The sequence below is a fragment of the Cornus florida genome, unplaced genomic scaffold (assembly GCF_030987335.1).
Source record: "Cornus florida cultivar Cherokee Brave unplaced genomic scaffold, ASM3098733v1 CherokeeBrave_3.0.0_Hap2_Chr02, whole genome shotgun sequence".
NCBI classification, from domain to species: domain Eukaryota; kingdom Viridiplantae; phylum Streptophyta; class Magnoliopsida; order Cornales; family Cornaceae; genus Cornus; species Cornus florida.
In genome coordinates this window covers 75,363,227-75,381,252 of record NW_026775572.1, presented here as the reverse complement: position 1 = coordinate 75,381,252, position 18,026 = coordinate 75,363,227, and the positions used below count along the sequence as shown (strand labels likewise).

Below are 18,026 nucleotides of genomic sequence, written 5' to 3'. Positions count from 1 at the left end.
AACCATGAAGAATTATATTCCAATCATGCTTGGCTAAATGCTTTGCTAGGGTTGTGATGTAGCCCTAGCTTAGTATACTGGTTTGATTGTATTTATTTATTGGAAAACAATTTTTATCATGCATGATTGTGTAACTTATGGGATTTTTAATTGATGTTTCAATAAGAATCGGTTTTAGAGTTTTAATTCAATTACAAATATTTTTCTATCTTGTCTTAAATATTTTAATCTTGTGATTGAACACAACTCATTCACTTCTTGTAGTTGTGAATGAGATAATTATGGTGTGTGTCTAGTCGTGTCGACCAACCAAAGTTGCAATGAAAGTGTGGCCAAGTTTAAATTTATAAAGTATCACTACTACCTCTAACTACTAATATATCTAGGGTGAGTAGGGATCGTCCCAAGGGATTGGGGGCTATGCTAATATGGAAACAAGATCGGATTAGTAGGTCGAATGATCAAAAGATTGTTTGTTGGTTAATTAAATTACGATGTAAATGAATTCAATACTAAACAAATAATAAAGAAAATAAAAGGGTAGAGAATAAGAGAGAGAGGTCTTGAGATCTAGAAGTCACCACTAAATATCATCATTCTTGACATTCAATGTGTAATGAATGAGGGGAAACATGTGTTGCAATTCAAAGAGGTGTGATTAATTGAATCAACAAGCATGGATTGACTAATTAAGCATACATTGTCTAAACAACCTAGTGAATAGCATAATATATTAAACGAAGCCATTAATCCTTCCTTTAAGTTCACAATCAACACACTAACAAATTAGAGAATTATACTACTTGCATTCATAAGTATGGAACATCAAACAATAAGCATGGATTGTCCTCACATCTAAGAAAGTAAAATAACTACACTACTTCTAAGCTAAGGACATGAAAATTAAACTAATTAAACTAAGGTAGAGGCACAATCCATCAAGAAATGAGTATGAACCATCAAACAAACCACAAGAGTATTATATTTAAGCATTATGCCTTGACAATCTCTAGATTCATAGCATCAATGCACATAGACATGTATCAATATCACAAAACCAAGAGATAAACACATGAACATCTCCTCTAGCATACATAGACATATGGATATAATGAAATAATCAATTGGAAGAATTAATCAACACAAATCATTGTAAGAACAAGATTCATATATAAATCAAGTGTCAAGACAACATTATAACAGAAATCCCCTCAAAATACAGAGCATTAAGGTCTATAAGGCATGCTTAGGGCTAACTCTAGCCCCAAGAAGATGTTTAGCCACTCATTGATGTAGTCATCCAACCCTCAAGGGCCATCTCCAGGGTAGAAATGCTCTTCTCTTTGATGGAAACCCTAGAAGAATAGAAGAACTCCCAAAATAGTCTATGTCTCTCTAAGCTCTAGCCTCCTTTCCAAGATATGTGATTTTAAGTTATCTTCTATCAAGATATGATGATATGATGTAAAAATGGCTTGAAATCCTTTTATAGGTAACTTAAGTGTGACACCCAATGGTCAGGTCTCGTGCACTAGGGTCCCTTCAATGATTACACCATGAGCCATCTTTTAATGAGCTGGCCTTTGTTTTAATTCAGACTTGAGGAGGTTCGATCGATCGAATTCAGATGAGATCGATCGAACTGTGGCTAGATCCATCGAAGTTGGGCCAGATCGATCAATCCTTGGCGGTGCCTTTTTGGAATAAAACAAATCTGAGATATTTTTGGGATATTTTGGGAAAAAGACAAAAATGGTAAGTGGGGATAGTATCAAGGAAGTTCAATCGATCTGAAGAAAGTTGGATCGATCGAAGATGGAAATTCTTTGAGGATAAGAACAAGGGGTCTGATCCATCTTGGTGAGGTGAGATCGATCAATGTGAGATCGATCGAAAATATTCCCGATCGATCGAAGATTACTGATTTCCACCACTTTGCTTCCACTTTGCTCTATTCTTCCATTCAGTTTAAGATTGCTTCTTTTATGCTCTAATTTGGCTGAATTACCTTATTTTAGGGATAAGCACCTAAAAAGGGCAATAACATGAAATTAGTCTAAAACGGGAAAGTAAGATAGATAAAGGTCCTAGAATACTCGGGCTTAAGGGGTTTAAATACGCACTTTTCAAACGCTCATCAAATTACACGATGGTTTTTATTTGAATATAATGTTAGAGATTTGATGGATTATGCCTAGAAAAATATAGACCATGCTACACCCTAGAGTAAAGTAGTTAGGTAGATGGTTTATGCCAATCGAAGATAGTCCATACTTAGCTTTAAATTATATTATTTTCTAACTGAATTAATATGCACTTGTAGCCATGATTAATTCCCCATGCATATTATATGATATATCTCCAATAAATTGATGCAATTAACTCGGGGTACGACGTTGGTGGTGAATGTTATACAATTCCCTATGCATGTTTGTGGCAAGTGCACGAATCAGTCATAAATCTTAATTCAGCTATGCATGTTTATTGCAGACATGATTAATTCCCTATGCATGTTTATGGCAAGTGCACGAATCAGTCACGAATATTTCCCAAGACTCGTGAAAAGGCTCGTCAGGCCCTTGAGTAAAACGAGTAATAACATCTCGATATTGAGTAGTTCTCACCATGGGGAAGTATTTGTTTAAAAACTTTTATTGCAATTCAGCCCATGTAGTGATGGAGTCTACTGGCAATGAATTAAACCAATCATTCGCCTTGTCCTTTAATGAAAAGGAGAAAAGGGGTAGCTTGAGCACATCTTCGTCAAAGTTCTGGATCTTTATTGTTCTGCACACCTCTGCAAAGTCATCAAAGTGCCGGTATGGATCCTCTTTTGATAGGCCGTAAAAAGAAGGCAGTAATTGAGGAGTACTGGCCTTAATTTCATAGTGAGGGGCCCTCACTTAAGGATACCGAACTACAGATGAAGAGTTGTATGCACCTGGTTCGTAGTGATCTTTTAAATAGCGAACTGCTTCTGCAGCTGGTGGATAATCCGCCATCTTTTCCTTTTTAAGGCCTCTAAAATCTTTCTTCAAGTTTCTGAGAGTCTTTTCGATTTCTGGGTCTAACGAAAAATCCTATCTACAATTCCAACATTTAACGTCAGTAGGCAACGTGGTACCTGGATAATTAGGTGGAGTAAATGGGATCCATCAAATTGACAAATTCAACTCCTTCCGTAGGCACGGAATCTTCAATGTACCAATCCTTCCGATCTGGCCGAACTGTCTTCTTTCTTGACGCCTTCCAATTCATAATATCTGCATAGCATAGTGAAGTCTCCTTCTAAAGTTGAAATAGCTGCTTATCCGGGAATGAATTATGCAATGAAAGAGTGTTTTCTCGCCCAAGATATGCATACTTCAAATGAAAGGGTAACGACTTCAGCTCTAGCTTTGGTGGAGACTTCAAAGATGGCGTAGATGGTTCACTTAACAATGGTAGAAGTGGCTCAATAGGAATTTTCCATGGTGGAATGTTATACATATTGGCTCCATCAAGAATGACATTCACTTTTTTAATGCTTTTGTCGACATCAAAGGACTCAGTATCAAAGTAAGATAGGCATGCTTCCAGTGGATCTTTTATCAAGGTAAATAGGGCCATCTCTTCAACATATTCATCAATGGTATCGACAAGAAAACAATCCTTATCATCTAAAGGGCATTGACTGGCATTGAAAATATTTAAGTGCGCCTTCATATTGCCAAAAGATAAGTCCAAGACGTCATTCCTACAATTTATGTTTGCATTTGTTGTCGCAAGGAAAGGACGACCAAGGATCACTGGAATGTGCCTCATTGACTCTAGAACTGGCTCGGTATCTAGCATAATAAAGTCCACTGGGAAGTATAATTTATCTACTTTGATGATCACATCTTCAATGACACCACAGGGTTGCTTGGTTGACCTATTTGCCAATTGGAGAATAATTGAGGTAGGGTTCAATTCTCCTAATCTGAGTTGCAAGTAAATCAAATAAGGAAGAAGGTTTACACTTGCACCCAAATCTAAGAGAGCTCGTTCTACTTGATGATTCCCTATTGTGCATGAAATTGTTGGAGCGCCTGGATCTTTGAATTTTGGAGCAGTGCAATACTGGATTCTGGAACTGACTTGCTCAGTTAGTAGCACCTACTTAGGAGCATGACTATTTGAACGCCTCTTTTGAGTACACATATCTTTCAGAAATTTGGCGTAAGCTGAAATTTGCTAAATTGCATCAAGCAATGGGAGATTTATCTTCACCTGCTTGAATATCTCCATTATGTCCTAAAGTTTGCTTGCTTGCTTCGCTGTCTTTGATGTTTCTTATAGTCTCTGAGGGAATGGCACAACAACATGCCTTTGTTTAAGAGATGGCTCAGTAGTTTAAGGTACTTCTTGTGCTTTTTCATTATGCTCTTTCTTCTCTTCAAGTCTTTTCTTCTAATTTTCATCCTTCTTTGCTTCTTATTCTTCCACCTTGTTTTTAACCCTCTCACCACTTCTTGGAGTAGTAATTGCTTGCACTTGTTCATAGCAGACTTCTCGGCCAGTAATGTCATCAATTATATACACACTTCTTGGATTAGCCACTGGTTAACTAGGAAGCTTGTCATCCTTTCTTCAATTCAAGGCTTGAGCTAGTTGGCAAACTTAAGTCTCTAACTTGGCAAGGGATTGAGAATGAGACTGCACAAGTTGATTAGTTGGCTTTAACTGCTTTGTTATCATTGCCTTGAGCATTGATAAGAATTGTTGAAGTTGACTAAAAGCATTCATAGGAGTGAATCCAGGAGGATTTGAAGTCTGAACTTGAGATTGAAAATTGCCTTACTTGAGGTAGAGGAGCTGATGTCCTTGTGGCTGGATTTTTCCATAAGAAATTTGGATGGTTTCTCCAAGCTAGATTGTAAGTGTTTGAATACATATTATTCCCTCTGGGCGTTCCATAAGTAGCATTAACTTGCTCTTGTGAAATTCCTGAATACTGAGCTGCACTTGGACAAATAGACACATGGTGAGATGGATTAGAACAGAAAGAGCACACTTCAAAGCCTTGATCATTAGTCGAAGGAGGAGTAAAATTTGACTGTGAAGTCATCAATTGATCCATCCTCTTGGTTAATGCCTCCATTTGGCTCACTAGCCCTTGATTTATTCCTGCTTCATTCACACTTTCTGCTCTCCTCAATATGGTATGAGGTCTTGCTACAGGAGGTAAGACATGTTGTGTAGAATTATCAGATATATTTTTAAAAAACTGACATGCCTCCTCTACACTCTTCAACATAAAATTTCCACCACAAGAGGCATCCACCATATACATTTGTGCCTCATTGAGCTCTTTATAAAAGAAGTTGACAAGCTAGCATTTTGGCATGTCATAATGAAGACACTTCCGAATGAGGTCTCTGAATCTTTCCTAAGCCTCATTAAAAGGCTCGTCAGGCCCTTGAGCAAAACGAGTAATAGCGTCTCGATATTGAGTAGTTCTCACCATGGGGAAGTACTTGTTTAAAAACTTCTGTTGCAATTCAGCCCATGTACTGATAGAGTCTGCTGGCAATGAATTAAACCAATCATTTGTCTTGTCCTTCAATGAAAAGGATAAAAGGTGTAGTTTGAGCACATCATCGTCAAAGTTTTGAATCTTTATTGTTCTACACACCTCTACAAAGTCATCCAAGTGCCGGTATGCATCATCTTTTGATAGGTCATAAAAAGAAGGCAGTAACTGAAGAGTACTGGCCTTAATTTCGTAGTGAGGGGCCCTCACTTAAGGATACCAAACTGCAGATGAAGAGTTGTATGCACATGGTTCGTAGTGATCCTTTAAACAGCGAACTGCTTCTGCAGCTGGTGGATCATCCGCCATCTTTTCCTTTTTAAGGCCTCCAAAATCTTTCTTCAAGTTTCTGAGAGTCCTTTCGATTTATAGGTCTAACGGAAGCTGAAGGAGTGACAAAGAACGTCTTCCAAGCATATAATGTCACCTGTAATAATTAAAAGAAAACGGTATCAAAATAAATAAATAAATTAAATTAAAATCATAAACTAAGATCATAGTTGAAATTAATTGTAGAATTTAATATTATTTGTCAAAAACTAAAACAAGTCCCCAGCAACGGCGCCAAAAACTTGTTGTGAGAATTATATGTACCACTCGCAAGTGCACGAATGTAATGACCCGGTCATTTTTCTTCTTTTCATTTTTTGGTAATTTCTTTTTTTTCGTCTTTTTCCTTATTTCGTCTTTTTCTCGTTTATCGTTTTTCCTTGCATAACCTCACTTTTTGTGCTCGGATTTGATTCCGGCCTTACATGCATCCATGATATTTAATTTTCATGATATCTACATTTTTACTTTTGTAGAAAAGTATGCTAGATGTTTACTTTTCTTGTAAAGGGTATCGATACATAACTTCTTAAAAATATTCTTGACTTTTGGGGTTTTTAGTGTAATTATGTAAAGTAATTATTTTTCATTTTAGGGACCATTTTGTAATTTAATTTCGGAGATATTTTAAAAAATGACCTTTTTGTAATTTTTGAAAAGTGTGACAAGTGTCACACTTTCATGGAGCCACTTGTTGGCATTGTGGCGAAACCACTTGGAGGCTTAGTTTGATGACACATGAAGGGTGGAGATTCAACCATTTGTTGGCCTAGGATAGGAGCACTTGTTGGCATGGATGGTTGACAAGTGTAGGCTTAATATCAAGCATTGGATGATTACTTAGGATGGTGACAAGTGTAGGCACCATATTTTGTCTTGCATTTGTGTGTGTGTGAAAGGTAGTGCAAAAGTACATAGTGAGTGGAGAATCCCACCACATTTAGTTTAGGGTTTGTGTTTTTATTTCATTTTATCTCTTTCCTCTCAAACCTCAACCTAGCCACCATTGAAGCAAAGCTTAGTTTAGAACTTTAAGCTTCATTTTGGCCACCTTCCACTCACCTTAGAACCTAAACCTTGGAGTACTTTACCTTCCTCTCACTCTCTCTACAAAACCCTAAATTGGTTTACCTGTGATGGGCGCTGAAAAGTGCGTATTTAAACCCCTTAAACTTAGACATTCTAGTACCTTTATCTATTTTACTTTATCGTTTTAGATTGATTTCAAATTATTTCCATTTTTAGGCGCTTATCTCGAAAATAAGTTAACTCAGCCAAATAAGAGCTTAATTGAAGCAATTCTGGGATTAAACAAAGAAATGAGCAAAGTGGAGAAAGAAAGAAGCAAATGAAGCCAAAGGTGGGAAGCAGCAACGTTCGATCGATCCAACTTCAAGGTTCGATCGATCGAACACTGATCGATCTCAGTACTTCAAGATAGATCCAAACCTTGACCCAAAGCAGAAAGTCCAAAGTTCGATCGATCCAACACCACCCTTCGATCAATCGAACACTTTTGTCCTTATTCAAATGATTGATCTTATCCACAGCTGTACCACCCACTAACCACTTTTGTCCTTTTCCCAAAAATATCTCCCAAAATATCTCAAATTTGTCTTTTCCCAAAAAGCTCAACCAGTTGGATCGATCCAGCATCAGTTCGATAGATCTCAGCCAAGTTCGATCGATCCAAGTCCAAGGTTCGATCGATCGAATTTCCTCCAGTGCGAAAAAGTTAAAAAGCCAGCTTGTTCAATCCGTCCTCTATCCAATCATTAGAGAATATTCTTTGCACGACCCCAGCTCATTTTTTGTGTCACTAGACCTACCTATAAAAGGAATATGATGCAGTTTTTTATATACTTAGCATTTTTTGGTAGATACAACTTGGGAGGTTATTCTTAGTGTAGAAGAAAAGAGGAGGAGGAGGCTAAAGACACTATTGGAGTTCTTCATCAACAAGGAGCAGATTTCTTCCATGGAGTTAGCCCTTGAGGGTTGGAGCAACATCACCATGAGTGGCTAGACATCCTCTTGGGGCTAGAGTTAGCCCCAAGCATGCTTTCTATATCTTAATCTTGTGTATTATTGAGGGATTAGTGTTGTAATTATTGTTTTGACACTTTGATATATATAGATCTTGATTGTTCAATTATTTATGTGGTTAAATGCTTTCAATTGATCATTTCATTCTATCCATATGTCTATGTATGTTAGAATAGATGTTCATGTGTTATCCCTATATCTTGTGTTATTGATGCATGTCTATGTGTATTGATGCTATAGATTTAGAGATTGTCAAAACATAGTGCTTAATGGAATGCTCTTGTGATTTTCTTGATGGTTCATACTTATTCCTTGATGGATTGTGCCTCTCCCCTAGTTTATTTTCATGCTAGTAGTGTACATGTAGTGTAGTTGTAGTGTAGTGTTAAATGAGAGGACAATCCATGCTTGTTGTTTGATGATCCAAGCTTTTGAATGCAAGTAGCATATGTCTCTAACCTTGTGTTGTATTTGGATTGTAAGCTTAATGAAAGGATTAATGACTTGTTTTGATCTATTGTGCCTTTCACATGTTGTTTAGACAATATATGTTTCATTACTTAGATATATTGTGCCTTTCACATGATGTTTAGACAATACATGCTTAACTAGTCATCCATGCTTGTTGAATCAACCAAACATACACACACACCAATATTGCAATGCACCATTTGCCCTCATTAGTCACTTGTCAATGGTATAGAAATACATTGTTTGGTGGTGATCACTAAACCCCAACACTCTTCTCTCTCTTAATTGTTCTTAGTTGCATTGTTTTGTTATCACTTAGTTTAATTTAGTTGTTCTCTAGTCTAATCAACCCACCAACCAATTATTTGATCACTCGACCTACTAGCCATAAGCGATTCCACAACCATGTTCGACCCCCACAATCCCTTGGGACGATCTTGACGACATCGCTTGTAAACGCCAAACTAAATGTAGTGAATGTGTGGTTCAAGAAAAGCCTTTTATGTCAAATTTAAATTTATAAAAACCACTACCAACACCACTACTAACGTAGCAAGAGTGAGTAGGGATCGTCCCAAGGGATTATACGTGTTGGAATTTCAACTTCGACTCTAGCGTACCAAATGATTGCAAAAGAGAGTTGGGTTGGTTGATTACTTCTAGAAAAGAATTAATTAAAATGCAATAAAAATAAAACTAAGTAGAGATAGGGATTTAAGAGATGAGAAGAGAGGACTTAGGGTGTTGGAATCACCACTAAGCTCATGTAATTAACCACTTGCTTTCCATTAATGGGGAATACATTGTTGTGAACAAAATTGGTTCGACTAGCAAAGGTGACTTAACAAGTGTATAATGTCTAAACAATATGTGAAAGGCTACAATATATCTATTGGAAGAGGAATATATTGTCTAGACAACATGTGAAGAGAACAAAATATCAAATCAAGTCATTAATCCTTCATTAAGCTCAAAATTCCATTACACCACAATATTAGAGCATATGCTTCTTGCATTCAAAAACATAGAACATCAAAGAACAAGCATGAATTGTCTCCCCAATCTAACACTACACTACAACTACACTACTAGCATGAAAATAAACTAAGGGAGAGGTACAATCCATCAAGGAATAAGTATGAACCATCAAAAGACATAACAAGAGCATTCCATTAAGCACTAATGTCTAGCCATCACTAAATTCTCAATTAACCACACATAAACATGCAATTAATATAGAAAAACTAGTGTAGAGATCAATTCCCCAAATAATCACACATAAGACAACATGTAATTAAAATAGAGAATCAATGGAAGAATTAACCCATATGGATCATGTGAGACATAATTCCTAATTTAATCACACATAGACATGTAAATAAACTAGAGAATTAATAGGAAGAATTAGACCATGGAAATCATAGAAATATACCAAGATTCATGAAATTCACAAGGCTAGAACACTAATAACAATAATATATATATAAATCTCCAAAAATAGAAATACAAGGGTTTAGATTACACAAGACTTAGGGCTCATCCAAGCCCTAAGTGTAGATCTAGTCAATCATGGAGGAGGTGGATGTAGTCATGGAATCAAGCTCCAAACATGGCTCCATATTCTTCTTCCTCTTCTACTTCTTCTTCTTTGAAGCTCTAGAGATGGAGAGATAGTGGATTTAGAGATGTGTTCTTGAGATGTGCCTCCACTTCTCTCTTTTCTTCTAACCCTAATCTCTAACTTTTCTAGAGAGAGAAATAAAAATTACAATGTAGAAAATAAAAAATGATAAAAAGCCTAAAGAATCCTCTTTTACAAATGGGTTGCTTCCCTTTATATAGAAGGTCCTTTTCTTAGTCACTAAGTCTAGAATATATGCCCAAAAATATCTAATCCCGCAACTTTTTGGTAGGTGAACTTTTGGGCGCGCACGGAAAAAGTGACAGCTTGTTGCTAGCATGTCCAGTTCGATCGATCCAACTTATTTTCGATCGATCCAACTTATTTTTCGATCGATCCAACTTTTCTGATCGATCCAACTAAAAGTTCGATCGATCCAACTTTTTCTGCGATCCATCCAACTTTTCAGTTTTTCAGTATCAGCTTCTTTTTGCTCCAAATCAGCCTCTTTTTGCTCCGGATCATCGCTAAGACTTAGCTTGACTCCAAAAAGGCCTTAAGAACTCATTTTTAGCCCATTTTAACATTATTGACCTGAAATAGACAAAAACACAAATAAGTACTAAAACGGGTAAATAAGATAGATAAAGGTCCTAAAATACTCAAGCTTAAGGGGTTTAAATGTGTACTTTTCAGCCCTCATCAAATCCCTACTCGCCCTAGCTATATTTATAGTGAAAGATAGTAGTGGCTTCTATAAATGTAAAACAGGGCCCTCGCCTTAATGCACACTCTCAAACTTGATGGTGTAGGACGACGAGAACACCGATCAGTTTTTGGCGTCGTTGCCGGGGATTGATTTGATTTGGCAACGTCGGAATTGTGGAATCAATTAGGATTAGTACTCTTTTGATTGTGTCTTTACTTTATTTTTATTTTTCTTTTTAGTTACTTATTGTGTTGTTCTTACTTGACTAGGTGCATTGTTGGAGAGGAAGCAAGCAAAGGAGCATTCAAGCTCTAAAAATTTAAAAAATTTGCTAAGCTAAGCTTTAAATTTGGAGTTGAAGTGCTATAGGACCTTTGTGAGACTTTCTTTACTCAATCCCTTAATTAAATCGTCGGCCCGCGTGTAGGCTTGTTTTTAATTGTTCTTTGCATCATTGTTGTAAAAGCATAGGAGTATGGGTTAAGTGTTTATGGAAGAAGTCTAATTGCATTGTTGTGAAGGCATAGTGTTTGTCATTCTTTGTGCTTGTTGTGTTTTGCATTGTGCATGCATGGATGTCGTTCATTGAGACTCACTCTTGTCCCTTTAGATTTGCATCTTGAATCCATAGTTAGAAATCCTAGGGGAAGAGGAAGTTCAAATAGAACCAACCTATCAATGGATGACCATAATGATGATCATGTTGAGGACCATGGTCACATAGACCAACAAGGTATTCTTCATCCTAATGTGCACAATGAGAATATACAAGTACCATTAGGCATGCTTAGGCCATACATTCACCAACCACCACAACAATAAGGCCAAGTTCCATATGGAATGCCAAGGCCAAGGTATGCTCCACAACCTTCCATCATCAATCAAGGAATTCAAAACCAAGGTGTCCATATTGTACCTCAAGTAGTTAATCCACCTCTTACTTTAAGAGACCATTATGTGCCTAATGAGTATAATGCACCTACATGCATCCAATTACCTCCATTTAGAGCACATCATTATGAAATTAAGCCACAAACCATTCAAATGCTTCCTAACTATCATGGACTTCCAAGTGAAGAACCTTACAAGCATTTGGATGAGTTTCTTGAAGTATGTTCCACCGTAAAATATACGGACATGCCGGAAGAGGTCTTAAGACTCAAACTTTTTCCATTCACCTTAAAAGATAAGGCAAAGTATTGGTTTAACAATCTTAGGCCTTTTTCAATCACTTCTTGGGCAGAAATGCAACAAGAGTTCTTGAAGAAATACTATCCGGTTTCTAAAACCAATGCTATAAGAACTTCAATTAGAGAATTTTCACATGGGGATGGAGAAACGTTTCATGAGGCATGGGAACGCTTCAATGAGTTGCTTAGGAAGTGTCCACATCATGACATGCCCAAATGACAATTAGTTCAATATTTCTTTGAGAGCTTATCGGACAATTACAAAGGCATGGTTGATGCTTCCATGGGTGGCTCATACATTGATAGGCATGAGGATGACATGTGGCGTCTTTATGAGAGCATGAGTGAAAATTCTTTGCATAGAACATTATCATCCAAGAATGGTAGAAATTCACAAGGTAGGAAGAGTGTTGGCTTACATCATATCGACCATTCAAATGAAATAGCCGCCAAAATGAAGTCTTTATCTCAAAGGTTTGATCAATTTTTTATTAACCAAAACTCAGCGAACCAAGTATCTTCCTTCCCTAACCATTCTCATCGTGCATCAAATGAAACATGTATGACTTGTTCTAGTGTTCTTCATTCTACTTCTCATTGCCCTCACGGACAAGTGCAAAATGAACCTAATGAACAAGTCAATGCAACTTTTGTGAACCAAAGGAACAATCCTTATGGTACTCACTATAATCTAAGTTGGAGAAATCATCCGAATTTCTCTTGGAAAAACCAAGGAGAGGGCTCAAACTCTTCCCAACGCGGTTTTCAAAAGAAGTACATTCCACCTCCACTTCAAAACCAAGGATCCCAAGGTTATAGACCTTATCAATCACAAGGAAATCAATTTGCTAATTCTCATTTTCCCAACCAATCTTATTTCCAAGGAAATACTAGAAGTCCCGCCTTTGAAGAAAAATTTTTAAATGCTTTGGGCACTTTAGAGGCTAACACTCAATTGTTTCATTCTCACTCTCAATTTATTGCGAAACTAGAAACCCAAGTAGGGCAAATACCAAGCACTCTCAATGAAAAAGAGAAGGGAAAGATGCCTATAAATGCCCCACCTAAGCAACAATGTGTTGTGGAAACCCATTCCTTATCGAAAGGCTACACCATTGAACATTGTAATGCGGTGACTACCTTGCGGAGTGATAGGATTGTGGACAATCAAGTTTAAATGTCCAATGAAGAGAGTGAACCGGTGAAACCTCAAGTTGTCACCCGTCCCATTTCGCATCCCATTCCTCCTTCATTGCATATACATGATCTTGTGAATGAGAAAGTCTTGAAAAATGTGTTTGAAAAATAAGCTTTCAAAAATGATGTTGAAAAAGTTTTGCTGAAAAATGATTTGAAACAAATTGATTTGAAAACTTCTTGTGTTGAAGAGAGTTCAAAAGGAAATTCTGAGAAAGTGTTTGAACCAAAAGTTCCATTTCCGGATGCCTTAAAACGATCCATTTCAAAAGACAAGCAAAAGGCAAAAACCAATGAAATTATGGAAATGTTTAGGCAAGTAAAAGTCAATCTTCCACTTTTGGATGCAATCAAGCAAATTCCGGCTTATGCCAAATTCTTGAAAGACTTGTGCACCCAAAAGTGGAAGAACAAGAGCCAAGCACCAAGAAAAGTAGTTTTAACCGAGCAAGTAAGCTCAATTTTACAACATAACACTCTTCCAAAGTTTAAGGACCCCGGTTCACCCACTACATCATGCATTATTGGTGTTCATATCATTAATCGGGCGCTTTTTGACTTAGGAGCAAGTGTTAACCTTCTTCCATACTCGGTTTATGTCAAATTAGGCCTAGGTGAATTAAAACCGACGTCGGTAGTTTTACAACTTGCCGACCGATCTATCAAGAAGCCTAGGGGTGTCATTGAGGATGTTTTGATTAAAATTGATAAATTCTTTTTCCCGGTTGATTTTGTTGTCATAGATGCGGAACCGGTCCCCAATCCTAAAAGCCAAATTCCCGTTATCCTTGGCTGTCATTTCTTGGCAACCGCTAATGCCAACATCAATTGTAGAATGGGGATAATGAAGATCTCATTTGGCCACATGAAGGTGAAGTTGAATATCTTTAATCCCATACCCAATTCATTTGACAAATATGAAGGAGAGGTTAATGTTGTAGATAAATGTCATGATCTTCAATGTCAAGGAAGTGAGCTTTTGTATAAGACCAAAACTTCAAAGGGATCATCTTCAACCTTGCATTCTCAAAGTATTATTTCGAATTCTTACTTTGAAAGGGCATGGAAGCCCAAAGGTTGTGATTGCATAGACAAAGGATCAAAAGTTTCTTTTGAGTTTAATCCAACAAGTTCTTCAAAGAACCATTTGTTGGGTGGAGTTCAAAACATCTATCACCCCAACAAGGAGGGGATGCATTACAAGATCTTTGATCTGGGCTAAAAGAACCCAATGTCTTGCTAGAGACGTTAAAGACTAGCAAAAACATTTCATAGGGTGTCAAAACCCTATTCCTCCCCCATTTCTATCTTAAATTTCATTTCTTGCGAAGTCTAGATACTTGTTTTTGGTTCATATACATTTATAGGAACTGTGATTAGGATTGCATGAATTTTTGAGTTGTAATTGAGCATTTTGCATCAGTTCGATTGATCTCAAATGAGAGTTTGATAGATCGAACTTCCACCTGCATCCAACACTTAGAAAAATTTTCCACCTGCATCCAAATCACCTCTCTGCCCCATCGTTCGAACTTATTCTTAGATCGATCAGGAGCCCTTTAATCGATCCAACTTCAAAGTTTGATCGATCTCATGACCCAACACTTAGAAAAATTTTGAGCCTGCATCAACCTGCATATTCAGCTCTCTGTCTCATCGATCGAAAACATTTCAAGATCGATCTAAACTTCTTCGATCAATCCAACATTAAAGTTCGATCGATCTTCAAGTTCCAACACTTAGCCAAATTTTTGAACCAAAAACTTGCATATTTTTGCCCTCTGTCTGATCGATCAAACATTTTGTTCAGATCGATCTCAGTTCTTCACTTCTCTATTTTGACCTTGTTTGACTTTATTTGACTTTTTAAAATTCAAAAATATTTTCATTTTTATTTTATTTTCATTTCATTTCATTTTTTTTTATTTTTCAAAAAGTTTTCAAAAATACAAAAATATTTTAGTTTATTTAGTTTTTAATTATTATTATTTATTCAATTAAAAATTAAAAAAATAATAATAAATAAAAATACTTGAGGAGAGTTCATCAAAGTTCGATAGATCTGAAATCTCAGTTCGATCGATCGAACTAATTGGGAAATGTTTTTAAAAATAGACCTGGAGGGTCTCAAGATCGATTATTTAGATCGATCCAACCCCCCTAACCCTTGTTTCTCTCATCGCCACTGTGCACTCTCCATCTTCCTCATCTCCGGTGACACCTCCGGCGACATCAAGCTCACCCCAAATCTCTCTCTCTCTTCATCACATCTCGGATTTCATCTTTCCCTCTTCGCATCCATTTCTCTCCTTCGGTTGAGGTAATATCCGAGGCACTATGCTTGATTTTGGCTTATATCTCATGTTTACATGTTTAAAATGTTCAATCCATGCCATTTTCATGATAAATACGCCATTATTGAGCTTCGAAGCACTGAGTTTACATGTTTATATATATATATATATGCTTCGTATGTATATATATGTGTTTGATCTATCTTTGGGAGGATAGGCCATGATTAGGTGATGATTATTGTTGATTTGTTGTGTTGATGGGCCCACGAACACATTCGTGTGGGCCCCGCGCTTCCAAAGTCACAGATCTGTGACTGTTTACATTTATCGCACAGTTCAATCGATCGAACTTGTATCTCAGACCAATCTTGAGAGATCGATTGAACTCATACCTCAGATCGATCGAAGTTTTGAGATTGATCTCAAACCTTTTTGTGATCGATGGAACTTCACAGATCTCACACACACACTTCATTCATCATGCCTTATATTCATGCTATCTCATATATACCCAATGCCTGTGATATTCCACATTGGATACATTTCATACTTACATTGTTTAGCATGTTTCATATCCTATCACTCGCATAGATTCATGTCATCTATATGATTTGTCTATCTTATTTAACATGTATGTTTCTATTTTGTGCTTTCAATTCTTAATTCTGGTACTAACTCCCCTTACAAGTTTTTAAATTATTTTTCAGGCTATGACTAAGCGCAAGACAGTTGCCAAGAGGCAACACGGGCCTCAAAAACATATCAGACCACGGATAGAAGAGCCAACAGAGCCCTCTCATGCACAGGAGGAGCCAGTACAGCCTACTCCACCTCAGTCACCTGCTCATGAGGCTGAGGATGACTATATTCCATCTACCTTTGCAGCTCAGCCTGCATTTACACCATCACAATCTCCACCACATGTTGGAGTTGCGCATTCACCAGTACCATCTCCACCACGCCAGCCAGCTTAGGAGCGTGATAGGCCCGCGCCTAGATATGCGCATATGGCAGTCGACCATGAGTCGGTGTTCGACTCAGCCTTTTTCTCCAGATCGGTGCTGACCCGATCAGCTTACCATGACATCATTCAGAGGGGCCTTGCAACTATTCTTGCCCCAGTTACAGAGCCAGTCTACCCACAGCTAGTACGGTTGTTCTTCTAGAACCTCCGACTATCCCAGCGTACCACAGCAGAGCTGGTCACTACCATAGATGGCCATCAGATCACTATCACTGTGGACTCACTAGCCCGCTCTTGCTATTGTCCACACAGATGCCCTCCGAAACTACATGAGCTATATTCGAGGCTATACAAGCCTTCTTATGCCGACATGGCGGTATTTCTTACAGATCACTATGCCGATGGCGAGACTTTTGCCACCCACACATTCCTTCCAGATGACCTATGGTTCTTTGATTCTGTTCTTTTTCAGAATATATATATGGCCGGGCACAAGATCCAACGGAGATGAGACTATCTGACAGCCCTCTACGCTTTCTACACAGGCCACTGGGTATCTATTCCCGCGCTCATCTGGAGCATGATGAGGAAGCTATTTGACGAGTATATTAGCAAGGAGATGCCCAGACGGGCTAAGTCTCTCCCGTTCGGCCACCTCATCACCCTAATTCTGATCGACCAACGCTACCCTATTCATCCTCGGGAGCACCCCGAGAGAGGTTCCTGTTACTTCTTGAAGAAGGACTGGAACAAGAGCTACAATGCCATCATTACTAGACTGTAGGACCACGCGATAGTGGCTGCAGAGGAGCTAGAGGCTGAGGAGGAGGCAGAGGCAGCAGCTCAGGCAGTAACAACAGATCCCGCAGTGGACGATGCACCAGTCAATCCAGCTGCCGAGCATATAGACGTTGATTTAGAGCGCCCTGCAGACGCTACAGAGCAGCACTCTCCAGCTGGATCGCCCATTCACGAGCAGGAGCAGACTCAGGATCTTTCTTCTTACTCTTCTACACCTGAGGCTCTAGATCAGACCCCCGGCTTTGGAGTACGCCTGCAGACTCTTGAGTCTGCTGTTGTTGCTATACGAGCTGATCTTACGGCCTACAGAGCTGATTTTGCTACCTTCCGTACGGATGTCGCGACTATGTTCCAAGATCTATCCAGAGATATCCGCAGAGCCCCACCTGCCCGTCCTACTCATCGTCTGAGTTCCCAGTTCCTTCTATCTTTTGATCCATCTCTGATCTCTGATCTATATTTTTGTCACTGTACAGTACTATTATTTTTGCAGCCGGTCTGTCGGCTTTGATATTTCTGTTGTACCTGCACTTTATCTGTTTTATATATCTGTTTTTGCTATGGATGTCATATGATTATATTCTCATATCTGTATATTTGACTCCATCAGGTGCATCACAGTGACTTCACTGAGAGAGTGCTACCGATTTTCAGGACCACCCTTATACCACTCTCATCTCTTTATCTGTTTATCCCATTTACACTTGCATATCCACTGTGCACAAATTATCCCATTTTGTTATCTGATGAGTTTACCCAAGTGCCAGTTTTCAGGACCACAGCTCATCCCAAGTTTGGGGGGGGGGGGTATGCCACCCACTTCGAATACTTCAGTCCCGATCATTCTAT

At 38.1% G+C, this 18,026-nt stretch overlaps 1 pseudogene; it reads right to left on the bottom strand.

Moving 5' to 3' along the window:
* Positions 1 to 12,032: 12,032 nt before the first annotated feature.
* Positions 12,033 to 12,131, bottom strand: LOC132297768 (small nucleolar RNA R71; annotated as a pseudogene).
* Between the last annotated feature and the right edge of the window lie 5,895 nt (positions 12,132 to 18,026).